The following is a 7,295-nucleotide window of genomic DNA, read 5'->3' on the forward strand; positions in this document are numbered from 1 at the left end:
TGTGTTTGACGTACAATTACGAAATTCGGTACGCGTCTGTAGCATGACAAGACCTACAAAAAAGTCTCTTGGAGCGAAGCCGTAAACCAAACAGGAAGTCAGCTATTCAGAGTTATTTTGTGATTTGGGCGCAGCTTTTTTGTCATTTCCAGGCATCATACTTTAATCAACTCCTCCTACAGTTTTCGTCGGATCATCTTCATATTTGGTGAGTGTCATCTTAAGGCCTTTGTGATGCTAAAGTGCGAAGGATTTGACTCTACGTAAAAATTTGTGTCGGTTCTGGCCCGACAAAGTTTGATGTTTTCCAATGAAACAGGAAGTTGCTGGAACTCATGCATACAATGTCCGATCTGTCCCAAATTTCACATGATTGCTAAGAGTCCTGACCTGAACACATCTACATAACAATTTTCATTTATAGTCATAGCGCCACCAGCTGGCAACCTGAAGGAACATGTTTTAGCGCCACTTTCAAATATTGAATGAAGCAACCCTTGGACTGTGTTTAACTTACATGTACGAATTTCGGTATGCTCATGTATTATTACAAGCCCTACAAAAAAGTATCTTGGAGCAACGCCCTAAACCAAACAGGAAGTCAGCTATTTTGAATTATTTCTCAGATTTTGGCTCAGTTTTTCTAATTTCCAGCAGTCATACTTTAACTAACTCCTCCTACAGTTTTTGTCGGATCATCATCATATTTGGCGAGTGTCATCTTAAGGCCTTTGTGATGCTAAATTGCGAAGGATTTGATTCTATATTAAAATTTGTGTCTATTTCACATGATTAATAAGAGTCCTGGACTGAACACATATACATGTCAATAGTCACTTATGGTTATAGCGCCACCAGCTGGCAACAGGAAGTGACATGTTTACACTGATTATGCAATGTCCGATCTTTCCCTAACTTCACATGATTAATAAGAGTCCTGGACTGAACACATCTACATGTGAATAGTCACTTATGGTTATAGCGCCACCAGCTGGCAACAGGAAGTGACATGTTTACACTGATTATGCAATGTCCGATCTTTCCCTAACTTCACATGATTAATAAGAGTCCTGGACTGAACACATCTACATGTCAATAGTCACTTATGGTTATAGCGCCACCAGCTGGCAACAGGAAGTGACATGTTTACACTGATTATGCAATGTCCGATCTTTCCCTAACTTCACATGATTAATAAGAGTCCTGGACTGAACACATCTACATGTCAATAGTCACTTATGGTTATAGCGCCACCAGCTGACAACAGGAAGTGACATGTTTACACTGATTATGCAATGTCTGATCTGTCCCAAACTTCACATGATTAATAAGAGTCCTGGACTGAACACATCTACATGTCAATAGTCACTTATGGTTATAGCGCCCCCAGCTGACAACAGGAAGTGACATGTTTACACTGATTATGCAATGTCCGATCTTTCCCTTACTTCACATGATTAATAAGAGTCCTGGACTGAACACATCTACATGTCAATAGGCACTTATGGTTATAGCGCCACCAGCTGACAACAGGAAGTGACATGTTTACACTGATTATGCAATGACCGATCTTTCCCTAACTTCACATGATTAATAAGAGTCCTGGACTGAACACATCTACATGTCAATAGTCACCAGTGTTGGGCAAGTTACTAAAAAATTAGTAATTAGTTACAGTTACTAATTACTTCTTTTAAAAGTAACTGAATTACTCTACCGGTTACTGTATATCAAAAGTAATTAGTTACTTAGAAAAGTAACTTTTAAGTTACTTTTATGTCTGCTTTTTAAAGCTCACGTAACACACGCTGTTTCTGCATTTCTGATATCAATCTGGAGTACCTATAGAGTAGTATGACATCCTTTATATCTCTGAAGAGTCTTTAGTTTAATCAGATTTATAAAAGAAATATTAGCTTTAACAAATCTTTCCGATAACGTACGAAAAAATGAAGAAGGAGGAGTTATAACACGGGAGGAGCGAGTACGAGTCATGCAACACTATACAACACTTATAACGTATGATTCACTACATGTTCGTGTCATTTATATAATATACACGCGCCTATTTCCAACATAAGACAGAAGTCTTACTTACCACGTGTAACTCGTCATGACCCGGTTCTGAAAATCCACCGCATCAAACACACACGCAAAACTCCGCTGCTAATCCGGATAATAAACTATATCCATTGTTTCCATGAGGCTGGATGTCTTCTCCTTACATCCAAAAACACACTTCTTGTTGTGCCATTGTTGACTTTTGAAATTAAACAAAGCTGAATGGCGTGATAAGCTGTTAGCAAGCTCTAGCGTCTCCCGCTGACTGACGGCTGGGCGGGGTTTTCCGTGGGAAGTTTTCCGGCGGAAGCCCATATAAAGAAGTGATACGTATCGAAAACACCTGAAACGTCAGTTAGAACCGTAATCGAAAAAAATTAGCCGAAACTTGTACGAACCCTGGCGAAGTGCATTCGGCACAGAAATACTCTGAAACACGCCCAACTGCATTTTTGACACTTTGCCTACGTTTAGCATGAGGAAACAACTCTATAACTGTGATAATAAGTCACAATCCTTGAAATAACATTAAACCCCCCCTTTAAATGTAAATATGAACAGTACTGAACAGTCAAACAGTAAAATGATATGGATGGGCTATTTTACACGTAAGACTCTAATATATCACATACTGTAGGAGCCTATTTTGCTTTAGATTCAACCTTTGAATATTTTTGTTAGAAATTATCTTAATATTTAAACTTAGTTTATTTATGTATATCATTTAGACCATTTAGACAAATATTCTGCATGTTTACAAAAATATAAAATGTGTTAAAATTGTGTAGTGTCTCTTTAAAAATTTGGAGACAATTGTGTCAACATGTCAAATTTTCTAAAATAAATTATAATTTTTCTGATTTCATATTTATTTTAATAAGTTAGAAACGTCTCCGCTGTGTCCTGCTGACAGGCACGATGCGCGTGCAGCAGATGAGGCAAATTATGGGTCCTCCGAAGGTTAGACCGTCTCATTTCAGTTCTCTTCGCGAACTTCTGAGCGCCTTGAATGGATTTAAATGATACACAGGATTAAAGGAAGATATTTATTCAGAAAACAGAGTAGGCTACGTGGATTGTTTTGTCGGACAGACACAGAGCGAGTGGATTGTTTTGTCAGACGGACACAGAGCGAGTGGATTGTTTGTTCGGATACGTAGAGACTGAAACTAAAATTAAAAGCGAGCTCACACATACTATGGAGTTTTAACACGGGTGTACACCGCAGTGTGAATATTTTAGTGGAAACAACAATCGCGGATCGTTCTCTTCCATGAAGCCGATGTAAACATCTAAGAATATATGATAATTTCTTAGATTTATTACCTTTGTGGATTACAAATGCAAGTTGATGTCATACTGCGATTGCTTGGTGAAGATAATTTACAAACATGAGACCGGATGGATTATGACTTGCGCACAATTTTTGAACAAAGGTATGTTGTCCCGTTTCGATTTTTCATGTTCATTCTATATGCACTGTCAGCTATGATGAAGTGTAATGAATCATTGCGCCGCCAACTACAGTCCTGCGACGTCAGATATGTCTTGTCTATTTTTTACAAAATAGAGTAACGCGAGTAACGAACTCATTTAAATTTCAGTAATTGTAATTGCGTTACTTGATTTAAAAAAATAGTGGAGTTACAGTAACGCGTTACTCCCATCACTGATAGTCACTTATGATGCCAATAGTCAGTTACGGTCATAGCGCCACCAGCTGGTAACAGGAAGTAACATGTTTACAATGATAATACTCTCTCTCTCATGCTATCTTACACGATGCTACCCCGCTGTCATTTGTAATTAGCAACAGGAAATGTGGCACATTATACTACACTTTTAAATGGTTCACCTATGTTTACATGCTTAAATGCCTATTTACTACTGTTCCCTTTAATTCTTCTCATGCCACGGCGTGGCGGTGTCAGGTGTGCGAGGGCCCTTCCATCACTGCTTGCAGTTTTAATTGATATATGTATTTGTGTTCATGGAAAACAATATAGGCTATAAAAATTCGTGCTGAGTGACAGGAAAAAGACAATCGTGCTAATTGGCACAAGAAAAAAAAGGAAAAAAGTGTCAATTAATACGAACAAATAAATCAAATATTTCATGACATGACATTTCATGAAAATGCCTTAAAGGTGACATTCCAGAAGACGTTTTTAAGATATTAAATAAGTCTTTGATGTCCCTAGAGTACATATGTGAAGTTTTAGCTCAAAATACCATATAGGTAATTTATTGTGGCATGTTAAAATAGGCACTTTATGGGGCTGAGCAAAAATGCACCGTTTTTGTGTGTATCCCTTTAAATCCTAACGAGCTGCTCAGGTGGGCGGAGTCTTAAGCGCTGGCACTGCAGACAGTGTTACGTGTGACAAAATAAGACGCCAGAGAGTCGTTCATGCTTCTCAATCACCTGGTTCTGTTTTACTCATCAAAAAGTGCAACCGGAAATACTTTTGACCATCACCATGACATACGTTATTTACAAACACTTCCGGTGGTCACAATACATAATTAAATCACATATCACAACATCCTTCTTCTTTTTTTTTTTTTTAAATTAACACAACACAATTTCATCAATATTTAACACTAATAAAATCACAACATTTCAAATAATCCAGTATCATTAATCCATTACCAATATGCAAATAACAAAACTACATTTCAGCAATAAGTCTTTGTGGCTTTGCAACAATTCTACCACTTCGAGTTTTGAATTGACCACTACATGAACTTGCAGTCTCTTTATCATCCAACACAGCCCTTGACTCATGGCAGTCATTAATTAAACTCTGATCCACTTCCTCAGTCTTTGCTTTGTATTCTCCTGTCTTGGACATTAGATATTTCCTATTCCTTCTATACAATTGTCCATCAGGTGTCTCCACAACATAAGACCTTGGTTGCTCAGCCAGAGCAGTAACTTGTGCTGGATTCCACACACCATTTTGCCATACTCTGACATTTTCTCCTACTGTTAGTTTCTGCAGCTGTTTTGTTCCAAAGTCAAACTTTTCCTTCTGCTTTTTCTGACGATTTTCCAATGACTCTTTCACTGAAGCTGAAACTGTTTTAGGATTAAGTAATACAGTTGATGCTGGTAACCTTGTTCTCACTCTCCGACCCATTAGCAATTGTGCAGGGCAGACTCCTATGGTTTCCAAAGGTGTGTTTCTCAGATTTAACAATGAAATGTATGGATCTCTTTCATCCGCTTCAGTCTTTTTTGTAACATACGTTTCACAGTTTGTACAGCGCTTTCAACCATTCCATTTGATTGAGAATGGTAGAGGCTTGTTGTTTTATGATGAAATCCCATTCATTAGAGAACATGCGAAACTCTTGTGAAGCAAATTGTGGTCCGTTATCAGAAATTAATACCTCAGGAATCCCATACCTTGCAAACTGTGACTTCAGCAATTTGATGACAGTCAGACTTCTGGTATCATTCTTGAGCAAATCAACTTCAATAAACTTTGAGAAATAATCCACCATGATCAAATACTCTTTTTTATTATATGTGAATAAATCAACTCCAATCTTCTGCCAAGGCCTATCTGGCACACTATGAGGCTGTAGTGGCTCTTTAGTCTGAAATCTTCTATGCGCACTGCATACTTCACAATGACTTACCATGTCTTCAATACTCTTAGACATTCCAGGCCAAAAGAGTACCTCTCTTGCTCTTCTTCTACAACTTTCGATACCTAAATGACTTTCATGGATCCGATGTAACATGTCAGTTCTCATTGAAGCAGGAACAATAATTTGCTCTCCCTTGAAAAGAATACCATCAACAGCAGAAATTTCTTCTCTGTAATTCCAGTAATTTTGAATTTCTCTAGGGACTTTCTTCATTTTCCTTGGCCAACCATTCTGTACAACTTTCAACAACTTCATCAATGTGGCATCCTTTTCTGTTTCTCTCTGAAATTCTGTTAACTTCTTTTCAGACACAGGCACATTTGTGAGCAGCATATGTACCTGAGCTTCTGTGATGTCCTCTTTCTCTGAAGTTTCAGTTTCTGCCAAACATGCTCTTGACAGAGCATCAGCGACATGCATTTCCTTTCCCGGACGGAACTTAACATTCAACTGATACTTTTGCAGTCTCATGAGTAGTCTTTGGATTCTAGCTGGTGCTCTGTTGAGTGGCTTTTTCATTATTATCTCAAGTGGCTTGTGATCTGTCTGAACTTCAATCTCTCGGCCATAAACAAATTGATGAAAGCGTTCTACACCAAACACTATTGCAAGCATTTCTTTTTCAATTTGAGCATAGGGTTGTTCTGTCACAGTCAATGCACGAGAAGCATATGCTACAGGCTTATCCTCTTGAAGCAAGACTGCTCCTAGACCACTTTTAGAGGCATCTACAGAAACAATTACTGGTAGACTCACATCATAATAGCGGAGTACTGGAGTTTCTGTTAACATCAATTTTAACTTCTCAAATGCCTGTTGATGTTCATCTTTCCACTGCCACTCAACTTCATCTCTTAAAAGATCACGTAGAACAGTCGTATGCTGTGACAAATTTGGTACAAATTTAGCAAAAAATGTCACCATCCCAAGAAACCGAGACACATCTTTTCACACACTCTGGAACTGGCATTTTTCTTACTGCTTCTAGTTTAGCCATATCAGGTTTCAGTCCATCCTTTGTTATAATATGACCTAGATACTTTATTTCATCCAGACAAATCTTGCATTTGTCCTTGTTTAGTCTGAAATTCTTGACACGTGCTCTTTCTAACACTTGTCTTAGCCTGTCGTCATGCTGCTCTTTTGTTTCAGCCCATACAAGGCTGTCATCAATATACGTTTCAACTCCATCAATACCTTCAAAATAACTGCTGTACCTTTTTGTGGAACACTTCTGAAGCTGAATTAATTCCAAAAGGAAGACGAAGGAAACGATAACGTCCAAATGGTGTATTAAAAGTACAAAGACGAGAGCTAGCATCATCCAGTTTAATTTGCCAAAAGCCTGAGCTTGCGTCAAGCACTGAAAAATATTTAGCTTTGGGCAATCTACATGTGATCTCATCAACAGTTGACAATTGATAATGCTCTCTCATCACTGTTGCATTAAGGTCACGAGGGTCTAAACAGATCCGCAGACTGCCATTAGGCTTCTCCACTATCACAAAAGGATTCACCCATTTCGTGGGCTCTTCAACTTTCTTTATCACTTTCATTCTTTCCATTCTTTCAAG

Source organism: Misgurnus anguillicaudatus, chromosome 8 (genome assembly GCF_027580225.2).
Source record: "Misgurnus anguillicaudatus chromosome 8, ASM2758022v2, whole genome shotgun sequence".
In the NCBI taxonomy this organism is placed as follows: Eukaryota; Metazoa; Chordata; class Actinopteri; order Cypriniformes; family Cobitidae; genus Misgurnus; species Misgurnus anguillicaudatus.